Consider the following 21,982-nt stretch of genomic DNA (forward strand, 5'->3'; position numbering starts at 1 on the left):
AAGCTGTCCCCTGGATCACCCACTTATTCATTCACCCATGAGTGGATTAATCCACTCATGAGGACAGTGCCCCCACCCCCCTCCAAAGCCCCAAAAGTCAAGGAAATGATAGTGGTGAAACGGGGAGAGGAAATGAGTTGAGTTGTGTAAGTCTGAGGCTTAGGCATAGTATTTCAGGCAGGCAAGGTTTTAGAAGCTTTATTTTCAGGCATCTTTTTAGGAATTAGTAGAATCAGTGAAGGGAATAGCCCAAGTGAGGGAGAAAGAAACAGCATTTAGGAAGAAGGAGTTTCCAGATGGGAAGGAGGTAAAACATCCCCTTGGATGATGAAGAAGGGATTCTGAGGTTATCAGTTTTTAGCAGATCTGAAAAGCAAGTCAGGATTGAGCAGTGCAAGGCAGGACTCAGAAATTTAACAGCATAGCAAAGATGATGTATTTGAATGATTTGAGATTAGATATACATTACTGGTAGAGAGTTTGAAAATAAATTAGTAATAACTTAGCAATTATATTACTTTCCTGTGGATACTATGACAATTGTCACACCTTGATGGCTTAGAAGAACATAAATTCACTCATTTACATTTCTGGAGACCAGAAGTCTGATGAGTTTTACTGGTCTCAAATAAAGATTTTGGCAGGGACACATTCCCTCCAGATCCTGTTGAAGAAAATTCATACCCTTGCCTTTTCTAGCTTCTACATTTGCCCTCTTTGAATTCTTTGGTTTGAGGAAATGGCCTCCATTTTGGAATCTCCAGCTGAAGTCACATTGCCTTTTCTTTTCTGTAGTAAAATCTCCCTTTTAGAAGCATGTTTGAAATTGCATTTAGGACCCACCTGGGCAGTGTGGAAAATCTCCCAGTCATGCTGGGAATGTGACCCCTTTCCAAAGTCATATGTTGAAATAAATCATCAATATGATGATATTAAAAGATGGAATCTTCAGATGATAGTGATCCCTTTCCTCATTGAATGGGGTTTGTGACCTTATAAAAGGGTCCAAGGGGGTCTAGCTAGTCTTTTCCATCCTTTCTGCCACGTGAGGATACAGAACTTGTCCCCTTGACAGGAAGCATTCAAGGCACCATCTTGGAAGTAGAGATTGGGCCCTCTCTTGGAGCAAGCTTTCCCTCGCTCTCCTGTTCTCCCTGACTTAACTGGCCTAACTGGGGGTGACTGGAGATGCAGAAAGGAAAAGGATAGAAGACAGACAGACAGATGTGTATAAAGCTAGGGCCAGGTGTGCTGGGTGTTCAGATGGAGACGCACAGCAGTATCATTGCTTCTTGTCTCTATTAACTCTTCTTTTACTTCACTTTTCTTCTCTATTCTTTAATGCCTTACTCTTTCACTATTCTTTAAAACCTTGCTTCTTTTCTATTTTTAAAAATCTCTTTCCTTAGACTCGCTTTGTTCCATGTTCTCTCTTAGCTTTTCTTTAGCATAATCTCTCTTAAAGTCTTTGCCCTCAGGCTTGCACTGTCCCATGTTCCCTTTAAAGTCTCTGTCCTCAGACTCACACTGTCCCACGTTCTCTTTTTAGCTTTCTTAAAGTCTTGGTGCTCAAACTTGTAAACAAACAATAGCAGCTGGATCTAAAAACTGCATTATCTTAACTCTTAAAGTTTCAGTCCTTAGACTTGCACTGTCTCATGTTATTTTTAGCTTTTCTTTACTTAGCTTTTCTAAAGCCTAGGTGTAAAGTCAGTGCAGAAAGCTGCTCTGGTGGAAATGCAACAGCCAGCAGCAGCCAATCAAAAATCCGCACCAGAAAACCTCCCATCAATCCCCCATCAAAAAACCCTCCTGTCCTCCTTTGGTGATTCTTTTATATCCAGTGGTAAACAAGGAAATGGAGCAACAGTTCTCTGGGAAGGGCGTGACATTGTAACAAGAGAAACCTGCATTCCTACTTCTCTGAACATAAACAACTTAGGAAAAGCAGCTGTGCTGCATTTCGTAGTCTTCTGTGACTGGGGCCATGCCAAACCCAGCTTGTCAAGTTCTCATAGGCTTCTCATAATCCACTCCCAACACTCACTAGATATTGATCTGCCAGTGCTTGACCTTGGACTTGTCTCCATAACTGTGAACAATAAAATTTTGCTATTTGTAAGTTACCCAAAAGTCTAAAGTATTCTCTTAGAGCAGTGGGAATGAACTAAGGTGCCCCCCCATTTAGCACTCTTAATTTATCAAATTTGCAAAGTCTCTCGCTTTCTCTCTTTTGGTTTTTTGAGATAGGATCTTGCTATGTAGCCTAGGCCTACCTTAAGATCAAGATCATCTCCTGAGTGCTGGAATTACCAGCATGTACCTCCATACCCAGTCTTGCAAAACCTTTTTTATTATATTATATTAATATATATAGTATATTAACAATTTTATTTATTTATTTTTTATTTTTATTTATTTATTAATTTATTTTCATTTTTCTTTTATTATTCATATGTGCATACAAGGCTTGGTTCATTTCTCCCCCCTGCCCCCACCCCCTCCCTTACCACCCACTCCCCCCCTCCCTCTCCCCCCCACTCAATACCCAGCAGAAACTATTTTGCCCTTATCTCTAATTTTGTTGTAGAGAGAGTATAAGCAATAATAGGAAGGAACAAGGGTTTTTGCTGGTTGAGATAAGGATAGCTATACAGGGCATTGACTCACACTGATTTCCTGTGTGTGGGTGTTACCTTCTAGGTTAATTCTTTTTGATCTAACCTTTTCTCTAGTTCCTGTTCCCCTTTTCCTATTGGCCTCAGTTGCTTTTAAGGTATCTGCTTTAGTTTCTCTGCGTTAAGGGCAACAAATGCTAGCTAGTTTTTTAGGTGTCTTACCTATCCTCACCCCTCCCTGTGTGCTCTTGCTTTTATCATGTGATCAAAGTCCAATCCCCTTGTTGTGTTTGCCCTTGATCTAATGTCCACATATGAGGGAGAACATACGATTTTTGGTCTTTTGGGCCAGGCTAACCTCACTCAGAATGATGTTCTCCAATTCCATCCATTTACCAGCAAATGATAACATTTCGTTCTTCTTCATAGCTGCATAGAATTCCATTGTGTATAGATACCACATTTTCTTAATCCATTCGTCAGTGGTGGGGCATCTTGGCTGTTTCCATAACTTGGCTACTGTGAATAGTGCTGCAATAAACACGGGTGTGCAGGTGCCTCTGGAGTAACCTGTGTCACAGTCTTTTGGGTATATTCCCAAGAGTGGTATTACTGGATCAAATGGTAGATCCATGTCTAGCTTTTTAAGTAGCCTCCAAATTTTTTTCCAGAGTGGTTGTACTAGTCTACATTCCCACCAACAGTGTAAGAGGGTTCCTTTTTCCCGCATCCTCGCCAACACCTGTTGGTGGTGGTGTTGCTGATGATGGCTATTCTAACAGGGGTGAGGTGGAATCTTAGCGTGGTTTTAATTTGCATTTCCTTTATTGCTAGAGATGGTGAGCATTTTTTCATGTGTTTTCTGGCCATTTGAATTTCTTCTTTTGAGAAAGTTCTATTTAGTTCACTTGCCCATTTCTTTATTGGTTCATTAGTTTTGGGAGAATTTAGTTTTTTAAGTTCCCTATATATTCTGGTTATCAGTCCTTTGTCTGATGTATAGTTGGCAAATATTTTCTCCCACTCTGTGGATGTTCTCTTCAGTTTAGAGACCATTTCTTTTGATGAACAGAAGCTTTTTAGCTTTATGAGGTCCCATTTATCTATGCTATCTCTTAGTTGCTGTGCTGCTGGGGTTTCGTTGAGAAAGTTCTTACCTATACCTACTAACTCCAGAGTATTTCCTACTCTTTCCTGTATCAACTTTAGAGTTTGTGGTCTGATATTAAGATCCTTGATCCATTTTGAGTTAATCTTGGTATAGGGTGATATACATGGATCTAGTTTCAGTTTTTTGCAGACTGCTAACCAGTTTTCCCAGCAGTTTTTGTTGAAGAGGCTGCTACTTCTCCATCGTATATTTTTAGCTCCTTTGTCAAAGATAAGTTGGTTATAGTTGTGTGGCTTCATATCTGGGTCCTCTATTCTGTTCCACTGGTCTTCATGTCTGTTTTTGTGCCAGTACCATGCTGTTTTTATTGTTATTGCTTTGTAATATAGTTTGAAGTCAGGTATTGTGATACCTCCTGCATTGTTCTTTTGACTGAGTATTGCCTTGGCTATTCGTGGCCTCTTGTGTTTCCATATAAATTTAACAGTAGATTTTTCAATCTCTTTAATGAATGTCATTGGAATTTTGATGGGAATTGCATTAAACATGTAGATTACTTTAGGGAGTATGGACATTTTTACTATGTTGATTCTATAAATCCATGAGCATGGGAGATCTCTCCACTTTCTATAGTCTTCCTCAATCTCTTTCTTCAGAAGTGTATAGTTTTCCTTGTAGAGGTCTTTCACACCTTTTGTTAGGTTTACACCTAGGTATTTGATTTTGTTTGAGGCTATTGTAAATGGAATTGTTTTCATACATTCTTTTTCCGTTTGCTCATTGTTAGTGTATAGAAATGCTAATGATTTTTCTATGTTGATTTTATATCCTGCTACCTTGCTATAGCTATTGATGATGTCTAGAAGCTTCTGAGTAGAGTTTTTTGGGTCATTAAGGTATAGGATCATGTCGTCTGCAAATAGGGATATTTTGACAGTTTCTTTACCTATTTGTATTCCTTTTATTCCTTCTTCTTGCCTGATTGCTCTGGCTAGGAATTCCAGTACTATGTTGAATAGGAGTGGAGATAGTGGGCATCCTTGTCTGGTTCCTGATTTTAGAGGGAATGGTTTCAGCTTTTCTCCATTAAGTACAATGCTGGCTGTAGGTTTGTCATATACAGCTTTTATAATGTTGAGGAACTTTCCTTCTATTCCTAGTTTTCTTAGAGCTTTTATCATGAAATGATGTTGGATCTTATCAAAGGCTTTTTCTGCATCTATTGAGATGATCAAGTGGTTTTTGTCTTTGCTTCTGTTAATGTGGTTTATTATGTTTGTTGATTTTCATATGTTGAACCACCCCTGCATCCCTGGGATGAAGCCTACTTGGTCATGGTGAATAATCTTTTTGATGTGTTGCTGAATTCGGTTTGCCATTATTTTGTTGAGGATTCTTGCATCAATGTTCATTAAGGAGATTGGCCTATAGTTCTCCTTTTTGGAGTATCATTGCCTGGTTTTGGGATAAGTGTGATACTGGCTTCATAAAATGTGTTTGGCAGTTTTCCTTCCCTTTCTATTTCATGGAACAGTTTAAGGAGGGTTGGTATCAGTTCTTCTTTAAAGGTCTGATAGAATTCAGCAGAGAATCCATCAGGTCCTGGGCTTTTCTTTTTGGGGAGACTCTTGATTGCTGCTTCAATTTCATTTTGTGTTATAGGTTTATTCACGTGATTAATTTCCTCTTGGTTCAGTTTTGGATGATCATATGTATCTAGAAATCTGTCCATTTCTTTTAGATTTTCAAATTTATTTGAATATAGGTTGTCAAAGTAGTCTGTGATGATTTCCTGGACTTCCATGGTGTTTGTTGTTATCTCCCCTTTTGCACTTCTAATTCTACTAATTTGGGTTTTTTCTCTCCTCATTTTAGTCAGGTTTGCCAGGGGTCTGTTGATCTTGTTTATTTTTTCAAAGAACCAACTTTTTGTTTTATTAATTCTTTGTATGGTTTTTTTAGTTTCTATTTCATTGATTTCAGCTCTTATTTTTATTATTTCTCTCCTTCTATTTGTTTTGGGATTTGCTTGTTCTTGTTTTTCTAGGAGTTTGAGATGTATCATTAGGTCATTGATTTGGGATCTTTCAGTCTTTTTAATATATGCACTCATGGCTATAAACTTTCCTCTCAAGACTGCCTTAGCTGTGTCCCATAGGTTCCGGTAGGTTGTGTTTTCATTTTCATTGACTTCCAGGAACTTTTTAATTTCCTCTTTTATTTCATCGATGATCCATTCTTCATTAAGTAATGAGTTATTTAGTTTCCAGCTGTTTGCATGTTTTTTGTCTTTACTTTTGTTGTTGAGTTCTACTTTTACTGCATTGTGTTCAGATAGTATGTACTGACAGAAATAAGCATATGCTTAGGATGAAAGGCTAGATGAAGATTTACCAAGCCAATGGCCCCCGAAAACAGGCAGGAGTAGCAATACTTATCTCTGACAAAGTAGACTTCAAACCTACATTGATCAAACAGTTTTGTATTATAAAGTATTACATTAATAGTTTCCAGGTACTAGAATATGAATACTTTGGAGGGCCACTTTTCATCCTACCATAGCAATTGAAAATGAAGCAATCATTAAGTCAAGGGAAAAATACCTTACAAGAAAGCAAATTAATTGTGGTATACTACATAGCTTACTATGAATAATATTTATGTGGTCTTAGTCATATTAATCTAAGTATGAATTCAATCCATCATTTTGATAATACTGTTTTATTAAATGAGGGAAGGAAAGTTTATATGCATCTATGAGAGTTGGGAGACAATGGTTGGGAATATAGTTAAGTCTTTGTTTTTCATAGATAATATCTAAATCTGAAAAAATCAAAATATAGTTATATAAATGTGATATTACTATATAAATACCAAAATAGCTAAAAAGAAAGGAAAGTGATTGCCATTGAGCATTGAACATGGAGCAGGGATGATTGTTTTCCCAATCCTAAAATTCTATCAAAAGAATAGAAAAGAATAATTAAGGCTAAAAAGGCTAGTTTAAATTCTTAGTTTAACCAGGCAAGGGTGCAGAATGTTTTTAAAAGAGTGATGATTATGTGGGTTAGAAAAAAATGCATCTTTCCAGTTGAAGTGTGAAAATAGATTAGAAGGGACAAAGTAGGGGCTAGTTGACTAACTAGAAAGTGGTAATATGGAGAAATGGAGGGCTTATGAGACACTTAGATGGTAGATTTGACTGAGATTGCTGTTACTATAAGTAGGGGTTGAGGAAAAAGGAAGTGAAAGATTTACACCCAACTTTCTAATTTTGGTGTTTGGCTTGATTAGGATGCCAGTCAATGAAAAGGGGGAACTTGGGAAGAGGAGACACTTGGAGCCAGGTGGTTAGAGATAGGTGCACATCTTCTCAGGACTGGATATATTTTGGGGATTGGTGGGACAATGGAAGGTATGGGAGATAATGAGTGGGTCCTCTAAGGAAAGGCTGGCTCTCTGGCAGTTGAGAGGCACAAATATATGTATTCCAGGGAAGAGAGTCAGGCCTTTCTCTTCTTTCTTGGCTTGGCTTTACTATTTTAGTTTTCAAATGGACAACAGGGGTTGAACAATCAGTTAATACTTCAGAACTTAAAAACTTATGGAAGGTACTGGGAATATGGTTCCAGTGATAGAGAACCTGCCTAGAAAGCATGAGGCCCTGAATTTAAACCCCAGTACCACCAAAAAGTAAAAAAAAAAAAGTGTATGAAGATTTCTCTTTTCTCTCCAATGGAGCCTCATAAACTCTAGGAAGACATAAGTGAATGCTGTTCCATGATTCATACATAATGAAAAATGGCTCATGAGATTCCATGTATATGATCTAATGGTTAAAATTCCTTTTGTTAGCAGACTCTTTTAAAGCAGATTTGGAAACTGGAATGTGTACAGACTCTTATACTATTTTCCTGTGGAAAAGGGTAACCTAGAATAAACTCCATGGAACCAATTCACCGCTACTGCCTGACCTGATGAGGTGTGACATGCAGGTGTGGTCAGCAGACTGGGTAATGCTGAAAGTCTAAGTGCAGCAAAGGAGGACCCATCATGTCAGCTAGTTTATGGCTACTGTACTTTGTTCCCCTGTGTATTCTCTGGCTTCTTTTGAGATTTTTCTCTTTAAAACTGGCATTCAGTAATTTAATTATGATGTGTCTGATGTTCATTACGTTATTTTTAATGTTTGTACTGGGTAGGATTTGTGAGCTTCTTGGACTTATGGGTTAATTGTTTTCATCAAATTTGGCAAAGTTTCATTCATTCTCCTTTCAAATGAGTATTCTAAATGCTCCTCTCTCTCTTTATTTTTTTAATGAGACTCCAATTATATCTATATTAATCTTAATGACATTTTTCCATATATCACTGAAGCTCTATTATTACTTTAGTCTTTTTTTCATTTTAGTTTCTATTGCAATTTCATCAAGTTTACCACTACTTTTGTTCCCAATACATTTAGTTTGCTATTAATCTCATTTAAGTAATTTTTCATTTCAGATAATGTGTTTTCTATCTCTAGATATTCTGTTTCATTATTTTAAACATATTTAACCATTCCACTTTATCATATTCATGTCTTCTTTTACTTGTTGATTACATTTACATTGTTTATAAGAGCTCTATTAAGGTCCTTTTCTCTTTAATTTCTGGGTCTATTTCTATTGATTGGTTTTTCTCTTTTTTATTGCATGTCTAGTCATTATTAATTAGATGACATTGTGAGTTTGTGTGATTTTGTGCTATATTTTGTCCTATTTTTTATTAAGTGTTGGAGACTTTATTTTCATGTAGGTATGTTGCTTGTTGATTTCTTTGATACTTTTGAAGCTTACTTTTAAGTTTATACTGGTAAGTTTGAGAACCTTATACTCTAGAGCTAATTTTAAGACATGATGTTTTTGAGGACCAAAATTTTTCATTCCAGTTGGTAAGAATGTAAATTATTCTGAGATATATGTGTATTGTGGGAATTGTTTAGATTGGTTCTTTCCACTGTTTTCCTCTTGGTCTCATGGAGTTTTAGCCCATAGATGAGTTATTAATTCCTCAAGTAAATACTCAAAGGGAACCTCTGCAAATCTTATAGAGCTCACTACATTTATTTCTTTTCTCTTGAGGATCACAGTCCTGCACTCTCTGCTTTCCAAGGCCTGAGAACAGTTGTTTAAAAAATAGTTTCTCTGGTTTACGTGATTGCTAATGGCAGGATGGTAAATCTTGTGGCAAGTATTCATTTAAAGATGAAAGTAGAAGTCATCTATAGCAGGATTTTGAAGTTTAAAGCCTGGAAAATTGAAATGAAAAGAACATGGACTCAACTCAGAATACTGAGGTTTTCCTCTGAGCTCTGTTACAGTTGGTTGAATGATAGTGGCAAGTGATGTCATATTTCCTACCTACAATATGAAAAGGTCCAACTTATTCTCCTTATACTCTAAAATATAGTGGATTTAAGCTAGCTTCTGGTCTATTACAACAAATATATTCTATGCTTTCCTGTCTGTTTGGCTTTGCTTATCCCTGTACTGTTGACTATATCTGGAATTCCTTCCTTACATCTTTCTTTTGTCCAAACTCTGCTAATATTTGAAAACCAAAGCCAAATGCCTCCTGGTCCTGTATAGATCCTCTAGACCCTTTCAGCTTGATGCAATCACTCTTATTTTGAACAGCAACCCAAAATAAAAACATGCAGGAAAAATTCTTATGAGAACTATGTGGGTCTATATGAATACAGGTATAAAAGTTGTATACATATGTATATGTGTATATATGCCTATATTGACAGACCAACATAACTATAATTTATGATAAACATTTATAATTTATTATTCAGTGAGACTATTGATCATGTCCTCCTTGCTCAGTCCTATATAGTCTATACCTAGCATCACACCTGGTTGATAAAGAATACATTTTTGTTGAGCTTTTTAAACAAAAGGGAGAAAGAGAATTATTGCCTAGTCAGCAATTGTGGATGTGTGAGAAATCTGCATTAGGGAAAATTAAATCCCATACTTACCTCATACTGTGCTTCAAGTTCCAGTTGGATTTATAGAAATGCAGTATAAAATGCAACCATAAATATCTAGAATGAATTTTAAGTTGATATGTATCATATCATATAAATAATAAATAAATAATAAAAGTACTTTTAACATAAAAACTATGAGAAATCACAAGTAGTTGTGGAATTTGCACAGCAATTTAAATAATTCTACATATGATCCACAGTGTATACAAAATATAAAGGGGAAAAGTCCCAACGTATACCAACATAGAAGCATTGTGCTCTATTTATAAAGAGCTTTTATGACTTCACAAAGAAACAGCATGCAAAAGAAAAACTTACAAAGGCTATGAACATGCAATTTACAAAAGAAAAACAAATGGCTAATTTAAAGTGTTCAATTTGCTGTTCATCATAGAAATCCAAGTAAAAAACAGGATACCATATTTTAATTTTGCCACATCAAAGTAGCATTTTTTTTGTGGTACTGGGACTTGAACTCAGGTTCTTAACCTTGAACCACTCCCACCAGCCCAATTTTTGTGAACAGTTTTTTGAGATAGGGTCTTGCAAACTATTTGCCCAGGCTGGCTTCGAACCATAGTACTCCTGATCTCCGCCTTCTGAGTAGCTAAGATTACAGGTGTGAGTCACTGGTGCCCAGCAAAGTAGCAAAATTTTAAAAAGCACAGATGAAATTAATTTTTTTTGCTGCTAGTATGTTAGGGTCAGTCCTTGGGCTGTGACTGCTCAGTGAACTCACTTCCAAGGCAGGGAATCAGGATGGTGTTGTTGAGACGTCTTGTTGAGGCTTAGTGAGGTTGGAGGTAGAGCTAATTCCCAAAGGAAGCCACAAATCAGAAGTTGTGGTTGGGGGCTGGCAGAGTTGCTCAAGTGGTAGAGCACCTGCCTATTAAGCACAAGGCCCTGAGTTCAAATCCCAGTAACACCAAAAAAAAAAAAAAGAAAGAAAAAGAAATGGGAAGTTAGGGTTGGAACCTTTGCTAGGGTCATGATCATGTCATTGCTTTGAAGATCTTTGGAAGCACATTGGAAACCCTATTGCCTATGTAGCACTTAGCATTTGCAGAACAAACAGTGATGTCTCTAAAGCTGAGAAGCCACACTGGCTTTGGATTCTGCTGAATAAGTGCGCTTTCTCACTTCTTGTCTCTTGAATTATCCTTTTTGTTTTGGCATTGTGTGACCAGAAAACTTCCACATGGCCAAGTCTCATTGTCTCCAGCTCTCTTTTCCTATTACACACAAGAGACCCTGAAAAGAAAGAATGTAATGAGAGGTTTGTGTTATTTGCCCTAGGCAATGAAGAGTGGCTGGCAAGAGCTGGTGAGATTTTTACATAATGTTCCCAGGCCTTTGAGGGCAGCCCAATAATGGAGGGTTTGTTGTGCCTAAAGTGGGAGGCTGGATCCAAGTTCCTCCTTCAGGTGATTGCACGAAGTGAGTGCAGCAGTCAATATTTCAGATGTAAGAGGGGGCAATGGAGAAGAAAAACTTTAAGGTTGGTCTGGGGCAGGAGGAAATCTAGGTTTAGTGATGTACATCATCTGGGTGTTCAAAAGAAGTTGGAGATTTGGATTGTTAACTATGCTAACTCAAAACAACAACAAGAAGGCTATGTGTTTCAGCAACATTCAGGTCAAATGTGGCCTTTAAATCACAGACTCTGGATTCGTCTAGTTTGCCTCAGAGGAGATGATTATCTTGGGAAGTGGGTGAATCCAGAATATTCTCTGTGATGACTGGCCACGCTCTCAGTGGAGATGCTGAAGAGACATGGAGGCCCCTCTCCTCCTCCTGCTAAGAGGACTAGAGCCACTCCTGGCAGCTTTGGGTTGAGTCACAGATGAGCAAATACTCTCTCATCAACACAAACAAGGACCATGGGGCCAAACCTCTTCTGGGACAAAGCAGTGGGTTTCCCAAGGAAAGAAGGTTCAGGAACAGATTGTTCATGGTTTGTACTCTCCTAGATGAAGACTGAGTCCAGACTTACTTTCTCTTGTGAAGCCCAAGGTAACGTCCAAGCTAGAATGCCAGTGCTATTACCTGAACCTTATGGTGTCCCACTGAGTTGAGCACACCCTTTAGTGAAGAGCTTTGTGGGGCTGCTGGAAATGGGAAGGAACCAGGAGCACTGGAAGGGACAGGCTGGCTTAGTCTCTGTATTAGTGTCATAGGATTGCTGTAACAAATTAAATAGACTTAATAGTTTAAAATGACAAAAATGTATTCTCTTACAGTTCTGGAGCCTAGATGTCTGAAAAGAGTTTTGTGGGGTGAAAAATTCAAGGTATCTGAAGGTTGGTTCCTTTTGGAGGCTCCAGAGGAGAATCTGTTCTTGCTGTCTCCAGCTTTTGGTGGCCGAACAACTCCTTGACTTATGTCTGAATTGCTCCAGTTTCTCCTTCCATTAACCCATTGCTTCTCTTCAATGATCAAATCTCCCTTTTTTTCCCTCCTATGAGGATTATTGGTGATTATGTATGTCTCTGGCCTATTTATGTATTTCAGAATAATCTACCTCAAAAACCTTAATTTGATTACATTTACTAAATCAAAATCTTTAATTTGCTGATATTTTCAAAGTTCCTTTTTCCATGTGAGGGACATGCACATTGGGTTAGTTACCTGATAAAGAGGAATGGTTTGTTTTGGTTCATGTTTTGGAGGTTTTAGTTCATAATCAATTGGCCCCAGTTGCTTTGGGGCCTGTGTGAGGCATTACATCAAGGCAGCAACACAAGCAAAACTGCCTATGTCATGGTCAGAAAGCAAAACAAGGGAAAGGGGAAAGGGCTGGGCTTCCATTATCCCCTTGAGGGCCAGGCCTTCAATGACCAGAAGTCCTTCCATTAGGTCCCACCTCTTAAACTTTCCACACCTTCCAATAGCACGACTCTGGAGACCAAACCTTTTGCACATAGGCTTTTGGAGGACACTCATCCAAACCACAGCAGACAGATTCTAAAGCTTAGAACCTCTAGAATGGGGCCATGTTTAGCCTACTATAGCTTTGTTAACCTTCTTTCACTGTGTGAAAAGGGGAGGTAATCTTCGGGTAGACTTGGATGGGCTTCACCTGTGGCTAATGATCATAGCCCAGCAGCCAGAGAAGACCTTAGGAATGACAGTAATCACAGTAATTTCTCTCTATGTCCATGCCCCTACCAAAAATGCACACTTTGAGAAGGGAAAACGACAGGGCTCAGTAACACGTAGTTATAGGACTCATTCCTGTTCTCCACAGGAGAGCATTTTTATTTTCTTTAAGATAGTGAACATTAAAAAAAAATTGTTCTGGTTTCCCTTCAGTGATGTTTTAGCTCCATTCTCAGACTATGACAAGCTGGTTTCTGCTCCCTCACTTTTCACCCACAGAGCGTTCCTGACTACCAGGACTATTTTACTATTTGTGTCAGTTGATTGCATAAAAATACTGTTGTATGTCCACATCAGCTGTGGAAACATGTATACCCTCTCTTATCCTCATCCCTCAAATTATCTTCTGTGTTCTTGATTTAATCTCTCCATCTTTGAAGTTTTGCTCTGGTGTCCCCTGACACTCTTCCTCCAGTACAAATTCACCTGTTTATCAGCTTCCTGAGCAGCTGCTTGCTGTACTGGTCTATGAATGGAGTTCCTGACGTTTGTTACCTTGAGGCCGTGCAGGATAGGCCTTCACACAATTTGCCCTGAGTTCCTCCTGCACTGTAGGCTAGTCTGTTTTGAGTATGAAAATGTGTGCATATATTCACTCAACATTTTCTCAACAAACATTTATTAAACATTGCCACAGACCTGGCATTCTACTAGTCATAAGAGCATAAATATGGATGGGGCACAAAGGAATTACAACCCAAAAATAAGAGAGCAAACATTTACTGTGTGTTTACTAGGTGCTAGAGTAATAGATCTTTCATGTAGTCCTCACGTTGACCCCATGAGGTACGTGTTTTTATCCCGTAAAAGCACATAGAGTGTAAGCAACTTGCCAAGTTCACATATCTTGTGGGTGGGATTTTATATTCTATAGTCTCTGTAGTCTGAGTTAGAGGCCCTGCAAAAAATCAGAGCTCGCCTCTGATCTCAGAGCCCATGTGATTCAGGGTGTATTTTTCCTGACTCTATTGCATATCCTATGTTCAGTGGCTTTCCTGGAAATGTAAGGGAGTTCTTAGAAAGTAGGACAAAGAGGAGCAGTTATTCTCATACACATTGCTTTGATGGGTCAAACCGCTGTGTTTCTTCTGAAAAGCAATCTGGCAGTATATAGCAGGATACTTGAAAACTTCAAACCCAATTATAGCCCTTCTGGGAATCTACTCTGAAGAAAGAACCAAAAATATGAAGAAAGCTTTGTGCCTGAGGAGGATCTTTGAAATATTCTAAGAAGTAGAAAATGTACTTACCCTGAATTCAGATGTTCAAAGAACATGTAACTTTTCTTTCCTCTTTTGTAAGCTGACTAATCTTCCTTGCAAATGACATAGTTCTTCCTTCCCTCACCAAGGGGAAATCTAAATGTATTCTCATCTGTTAGGTTAGTTCAGTCTCTTTGGGATAGTTCTCAGTTTTTTCACGTTTTTGCCTTTCCCTTAATCTTCACCAAGATGGTATCTGGTTATGTGGCGGAGAGAGTGAATGTGCCCTTGTGGTTGTCAGAGGACCTTAGAAATACTTGCCCAGGCCTTTGTTCTGTCTTCTGCCTCCCCTTTCTGGCCTTCTTCCCTCCTCATTCTGTAGTCATCTGATGCTGTAGTTTTGAATGATGAATCCATTGTTAGTTCTTTGGGCTCTGACAGGACTCGGTGTCTGACTCAGTCTCACTCAGTCCAAGCTGTATCTGTGGAACACTTGGGTGAGACTTCTCCCCTTCAGTCCTTGGTGTAGACACAGCTTGCCCTGTAGCTTTCAGTTTCAGGGTCACTCACCTTTGTATGAGGCAGCCTCTGGAAGCTTGCTCATGCTGAGTGTCAATGACTTCCTCTGAGCACATGCAGGAAGTGCTATCCTAGGTCATCTCTCTGCCCAGCATCAGACAGTCCCATTTTATGGAACCCGGTCAGTCATCATCCTGAGAGCCCTCCTACTTTTAGCATTTCCTTCTAAATTGCACCCCAGGTGAAGGTGGTGAGATTTTTGTGTGCTATTTTTTTCTCTCTAATTTTACATGCTTCTAAATACGATCATAATACATTTTGTAAGAAAAAATATGATTTTAGAACTATGGTCTATGGGAGAACTAATTTGTACCTGTATTTAAGGGGTATAGGGCTCTTGTACTATTTCTTAATTCAAGTGGTCAAGCAGCAGAGAACTGATGGCTGAAATATGGAGTTGAGACAATGCTAGAAAGAAAAATGGGTAAAGGAGACAATGACCTAAGTCACACATTGGTCTTCTCAGCCACTTCCCCTCCATCCTGTCCTCTCTCCCTACACAAATGAGAAATTGAAAGATATATAAGAAAATGCACCACTCAGTGTTCACCACCAGTGAATTCTGCTGTCCTGGAATGGAGTGCTTGCTTTTTGGGAGGCAGAATTTCCCACGTTTTGAGAAAGGGGGTTATAAGATTGACTGAGAAAGGTCTCAGTGCACAATGGCTTTTGGGAAGATAATCTCTTATTTGGAATGAACTCAGTGTCCACCTCTTTGAGTTCCCTCCAAAGAGGAATTCCCAGGAAGACTTTGGCTCCATCTTCAGTCTCCTGCTGGGTCTACCCTACAATGGGATCAGGTGGATATTTGCATTTACCTTCTTATTTATTGTTTAATGGGGCTATTGTAGTCCTCCAATGCTTGTTCACAGTTTCAGTCATTTCTTGAATTTAATTCAGTGACAGCATTACAAAACCATTCAGCAGGAAATGGCTATAATATGTTTTGCAGACATCAGAAATACCCTGAGGAGAAAGTTAATGGGAGAGCGCATAATAAGCCTTTTGGTGAAGAGTAAGATGTGGAATATATTTTATCTTAACAGTTTTCAACAAAGCCCCTGGAGGTTGTTTTCATGTGGATAAAAGTTTTCTATTAAAGTCTTTTTTGTTTTAATTTAAAACATTTTTTGTCTTAAATATTTTTGTCCCCAAAGGAAATCCCAGGCTAACCCTCTTCATGCCCTGTGGTGTCTCAGTTATATTGGTTAATCTTGGTTGTAGACACACCATAAAAACAGGAGAAAGGCTTCTTTTTTTCTTTCCCAAAAGAATTTTCCTTTGGGAGAGAAAATTAAGTAAATTAATTAGACACAGAGAGGCACAAAAATCCTGCTAAATGATCTTGGGGACTTCTTATAGATTAACCAAATCAGAGCGTGATTCATGGGTGGTGTTATGTTCAATGCGTCCATAGCATGGATCAGTCCGAGGTGGAGGCTTGGCATAACTTTCTTTACCATGGCTTGTGTCAGTGTTCTTACAGTGTCCTTAAACACTGCGTCTCAGTCTCACCAACATTCATAAATTGTCACCATTTCCCTTGTAGTGGCATTTTTTAATTCTTTCATTTGTGACTCAACAAATAAAAAACCACAACTAACATCATACTGAATGGGTAAAAGCTGGAAGCTTTCCCTCTAAGATATGGGCCAGAACAAGGATGCCCATTTCCTCACTTTTCTTCTACATGTACTGAAAGTCCTAGACAGAGCAATTAGGCAAGAGAAAGAAATGAAGGGCATTTAAACTGGGAAGAAGAATGTAACATTGCCAGTGTGCAGATGACACGATCTATATAGACAGCCCAAAGACTTCATCAAAAAATTATTAGAATGAATAAACAAATTTAGCAAGTTTATTGTCACTTGACGTGAAGTAAAAAGTCTTGAATTTGAGAACTGAAATGTATCCAATATGTAAAATCCATCTGTGAGGGTGCTTATTCTTTACTGTTGATTGATGATAAATAATTGCAAAAAAATTGGAAACAGGGGGCTCTAGTCTTGAAGTAACCAGAGGGTTCAATCTTGAAGTAACTTGAGATTGTTAGGAAATATTTTTTATGTTTTGTTTTCCTTTATAGGTTGGCTCTGAGAATTTCTTAATATAATATTTAAAAAGTAGAAACATTTTGAGAAAAAAAGTGCAGAGTCAGTTTTAAATAGTAAGACTGACTTGTATCAATTTGGTACTAAGTTTTAATTTGGAGAGGAAAAGGGAGCACGCAATTCAGCCTTTAGTGCCTAGGTACTAAAATAATTTCCCTTCCTTCATTCTCTAGTCTCTTTTACCTACTGGAATACCCTAAATGAGGAGCCTTGGGAGATAGGGGAGCTATCCAAATGTATAGAGATTTAAATTACATAATTTAGAGTCATCCCATAGATCAAGAAACAAAATAATCTTTCACTGCCTCTAAGGTCTCTGATAGGATCACTTGCCACATCTGTGTTCCAAACTTCTGCTATTTGATGCCATTTTCATGAATCTAGGGAGTCTCTATGAGCCACTATCTTTCATAAAATTAAGAAGTGTGGAGTGATTCTATCCTTGTCTTTTGAGAAATACTTAGCTTGCTATTTCCATGTTTTTAAAATGATTGATGTGGTATTGCATGAATTCTTGCTTATTTAGGTTCAAAGTAAGTTGGTACTTTTATCTTTTCATGGACAATTCAAGGAAACAAGAACTTTTCTTTTCCCAGCGCTGGGGTTTGAACCCAGGGCCCTGTGCATGCCAGGGAAGTGTCTGCCACTCAGCTACACCTCAGTTCTTTTTTATCTTTTTTTTTTAATGTTGAGACAAGGTCTTGCTAAGTTGCCCAGGCTGGCCTTGAACTTGTGGTTCTTTAGTCCTAGCCTTCCAAATATAAAGATTTCTTTTTGGATGTAAGGGCACTGATCACTAATGTTGATTCATTTGTTATGCTAGTTAGATGGGTATCCCCTTCTTCCCTTACCACTCCATGGGTGTACCTCCTAAAACTGTGCACTGGGTGGAAGAGGATGACCTTCCCTGATAGAGAAGGACCTTTCATTCTTCAGTCAAGGTTATACAAGTAGCTTTGCTCCCCTGCTAGAAATGCCAAACAAGATCTTAAAATTATTTTTTTGTGGTTCTGTGGATGGAACCCAAGGCATCGCACATGCTAGGCAAGTGCTCTACACTGAGCTGTAATCCCAGCCTTCTCCAGAACATTTAAATTTCATTTATCATCCTCCAAATTTACAAGCTATTGTTTGCACAGATCCTTGAGTCTCACTATATTTAAAGTCTCCCACACTTAGTTATTACTGCCTTACACAGTCCAACACACGTAACTTCCCTTTTGTTCATTATTTATTGCTTTCTGCATCTGCTAGCTTCTATCTAGGAATAGTTCCTTTCTTCCTAGAGAGCTCTTTATAGTTCCTGTCTACGTGATTAACTCTCTCCAGTCTCTGTCTTGAAATATTTTTATTTAAACTTCTTTTTTGGAGTATATTGTTGATGGATTTACAATCCCAGTTGGGCACTCATTTTCTTTTAGTACTTTCATTCTTGTATTATTTTCTGGATTTCCTCCTTTTTTTGAGAAGTTATTCACAAATCTTATTGTTCTTATGAAGGCAGCATATCTCTTCCCCAGCTTCTTTTATGGCTTTTGTCTTACCCATCCCTTGTAAATTTTGCTCTGATGGGCCTGGTTGTGATTTTCTTTATTTCTGGTGTTCATTGTGCTTATTATGGTTTCAGTTCTTTCTTACAGTTTGGAAATTTTTTCATCCGCCATCTCAAATATTACTCTATTGCATTCCCTGCTCTCTGGAATTATAATTATGCATATATTAGATTTTCCCATATCCTATATGGCTCTTTCTTTCTCACCCATATTTTCTATGTTTTTATCTCTTTATATGCATTTGTTTAATTTTTTTTTATTTTCAAGGTCTCTAATTCTTTGTTCGGTGATGTCTAAACTCATAATTTTAGTTGTTGGTTTTTTAAGCTCTAGCACTATTATTTGACTCATTTTTTGTTCTAAGTTCTATCCTGAAATTCTTTTCTCATTTTTTTATTCTTTGAGCATATTAAGCTCAATTATTTAAAAGTCCTGTTTGATGTCATTTTGTATGTATCCCTATAGCTCTGTATTTTATTTATTTATTTGTTTGTTTGTTTGTTTATTTATTTTCAGCCATATTGGCTTATCTATAAGTGTAGATATTCGTGGTTAATAGGTGGTTATTTTTTATTGTGCTGGTCAATGTATATAAGTGTGTCCAAATGTAGAGCTTATCTATCTACTCTTCCTTCTTCTCTTAGACACTGACCCCACAATAGTGTGCTGCATTCATAGCTCTATTAGGCTTCAAACAAGTATTTTGAAAGTGTTGTCTCTAGTTGTTTTCACCCAATCCTCTATTGCCAAAATTTGAGTTAAATGTTACTTGAAAATTTTATAAGGAAAGGGTGTAGGAGGATGAATATAGCAGAAATGTTATGTACTCATGTATGTAAATGGAAAAGTAAAACCTATTAAAACTATTCTAGGAATGGAGGGAAGGAGGGAAAAGGAGAATGATGGAGGAGATAAATTTAATTATGGTATATTGTAAGAACTTTTATAAATGTCAAAATGTACCCCCCATTACAACGATAATAAAAAAAGAAAAGTTTAAAGTCTCATTCAATTTAATTGAATTCAGTAATTTTATTTATATACCTATATATACCTGGTATTGAAGCTGTGTTCTTGGAATAAAATTGTGAATATGGTATTGTTTGTCTTCCCTTAAGGAGCTTATAATTTAATAGATTCATCATTAAGGTATATCATTAAGGTGATACATAATTATAAAGCATTCAGAATAAATAATTATAAAACAATCAGAACAAAGTTATATTGCCTGGCAAGTTGACTTTGATGGGAAAGCAGACAAGAGTTTTTGTAAGTAGGTTTTTACCTGTGTCCATGCCCTGATGCTGACAGTCAACATAAGTTTGAACTGTGAAAGCAAGTCTGGCTCGCAATCAGTAGAAATGATGCAGGGGAGATGATGACACTATTACTAGGAAGCCTCTTGAACAAGGGCAGGAATAGATGCAAACTGGAATCTTAGCATCAACAGAACTATCAGCATAAAAGCAGTACTGCTTGCAAATGTGCTTACAGGATGACTGTAATGTAAAGATCTTAGTAGGTAATATAGAATGAACCAGAGCAGAAGAGGCTAAAAACCAAGAAGTGTTCACTAGGAAGGCACTTCTCTGTGGGATACAGAGATCAGTGATCTGCTGAGAAATCCCAGATGGATCAGACAAGCAATGATGCTTTCATTCTCAGCCTTCTTCTCATAGAAAAAAAACATGGCCAGAAATAGTTTCACACACAGAAGCCTCAAGCCTATTATGCTGAAGCTGCTAAGGCTAAAATGAATCCTAATTATCATACATTAAAATTGGACTGGTTGGACATGGGTGGGAACCTAAGAAAATATGAATGGGATGGATGGAGGGCAAGACATGGAAGTTTGGACAAAGTGCATACTTATTTACTCAGTTTGGCTGGAGCTATAGAGGCTAACCCTCAGGAGAGAATCTAAGTGGTTAATTACAGTGTCCCGAGAGTGCTTCTGGAAATCTGGGTTAGTTGAAGAGAAGGAATGAAAACAATAGGCTGAACAGAATTTCGTGGTGTAAATGCACCACATTTTTTTTATCCATTCATCAGGTGATAGATGCTGAGGTTGTTTGCATTTCTTAGCTACGGTGAATACTGCTGCAATAAACAGGGGGGTACAGATATGTCTTTGATATACTGATTTCATTTCCTTTGAATCTATCCCCAGAAGTGGCATAGCTGGTCTTAATGGTAGTTCTATTTTTAAATTTTTGAGGAGGCTCCATACTGTTTCCCACAGTGACTGTACTAATTTACATTCTTATCAATAATGTGTAAGGGTTCCCTTTATCCTATTTCTTCACCAGCACTTGTTATGTTTTGTCTTTTTGACAGTAACTGTTGTAAATTGGAGTGAAAATATCTTGTTTTGGTTTTAATTTGTGGTTTACTAATAATTAATGACACTAAGCATTTTTTATGTACTTGTGGCCATTTGTCTGTCTTCTTTTGAGAAATGTCTATTTAGATATTTTACCCATTTTCAAATAAGTTTTTATTTTGCTAATGAGGTTTATTTATTTATTTTTGCAGTACTGGGATTTGAACTCAGGGCCTTCACCTTGAGCCACTCCATCAGCCCTATTTTTGTGATTTTTTTTTTCTAGATAGAATTTTGCAAATGCTTTGCCCTGGCTGGCTTTGAACTGCGATTCTCCTAATCTGTGCTTCTGAATAGCTAGGATTACAGGTGTGAGCTTGCTATTGAGTTTTTTGAGTTTCTTATACATTCTGGTTGTTAACCATTGTTAGATAGATAGTTTGCAAATATTTTCTCTCATTCTGTAGGTTATCTCTTAACTATGTTGATTGTTCCTTATCTGTGAAGAAGCTTTTCAGTTTTGATGTAATCTCGTTTGTTGATTTTCACTTGGTTTCTTGTGCTTTTGGGATTATATCAAAATAATTCTTGCCTAATCCAATATCCTGAAATGTTTCCTTTATGCTTTATAATTTTAGTAGTTTCAGGTCTGGCATTTAAGTCTTTAATTTTTTTTGAGTTTTTTTTTAACTGGGAAGAGACAGGGGTCTAGTTTCATTCATCTGCATATGGATATCCAATTTCCCCAGCACCATTTGTTGATAAGACTAAAATTTCCTCAATAACTATTATTAGCACCTTTGTCAAAGATCAGTTATCTGTAGATACATGGGTTTCTCAGTTCTGTATTCTGTTCCAATGGTCTCTGTGTTTGTTTTTATTCTAATACCATGCTCTTTTGATTGCTGTAACTCTGTAGTATATATGTATATATGTCATTAGCATATAATAGTTGTACTGGGGGATACACTGTGACATTTACATATGTGTGTGCTTATAATATACCTTAATTAGATTCACCCCCCCTCTATTGTTTTCCCTTATCCCTTCCCCCTTCTTAGAACAATTTCAACATGTTTCATTATTCCATTTTTGTACACGAATACAAAATACATCCATATTTACCTTCCTTCACCCTTTTCTTATGCTTTCCCCTTCCTACTAGTACTCACTTCCATGTAGTGTATTTTGTAGTTAAGTAGTATAATATCTCCTGCTTTGCTCTTTAAGATTGTGTTGGCTGTTTAAGTTTTCATGTGCTCCTATATACTTTAGGAATTTTTTCT

The sequence above is a fragment of the Castor canadensis genome, chromosome 11, assembly GCF_047511655.1.
Source record: "Castor canadensis chromosome 11, mCasCan1.hap1v2, whole genome shotgun sequence".
In the NCBI taxonomy this organism is placed as follows: domain Eukaryota; kingdom Metazoa; phylum Chordata; class Mammalia; order Rodentia; family Castoridae; genus Castor; species Castor canadensis.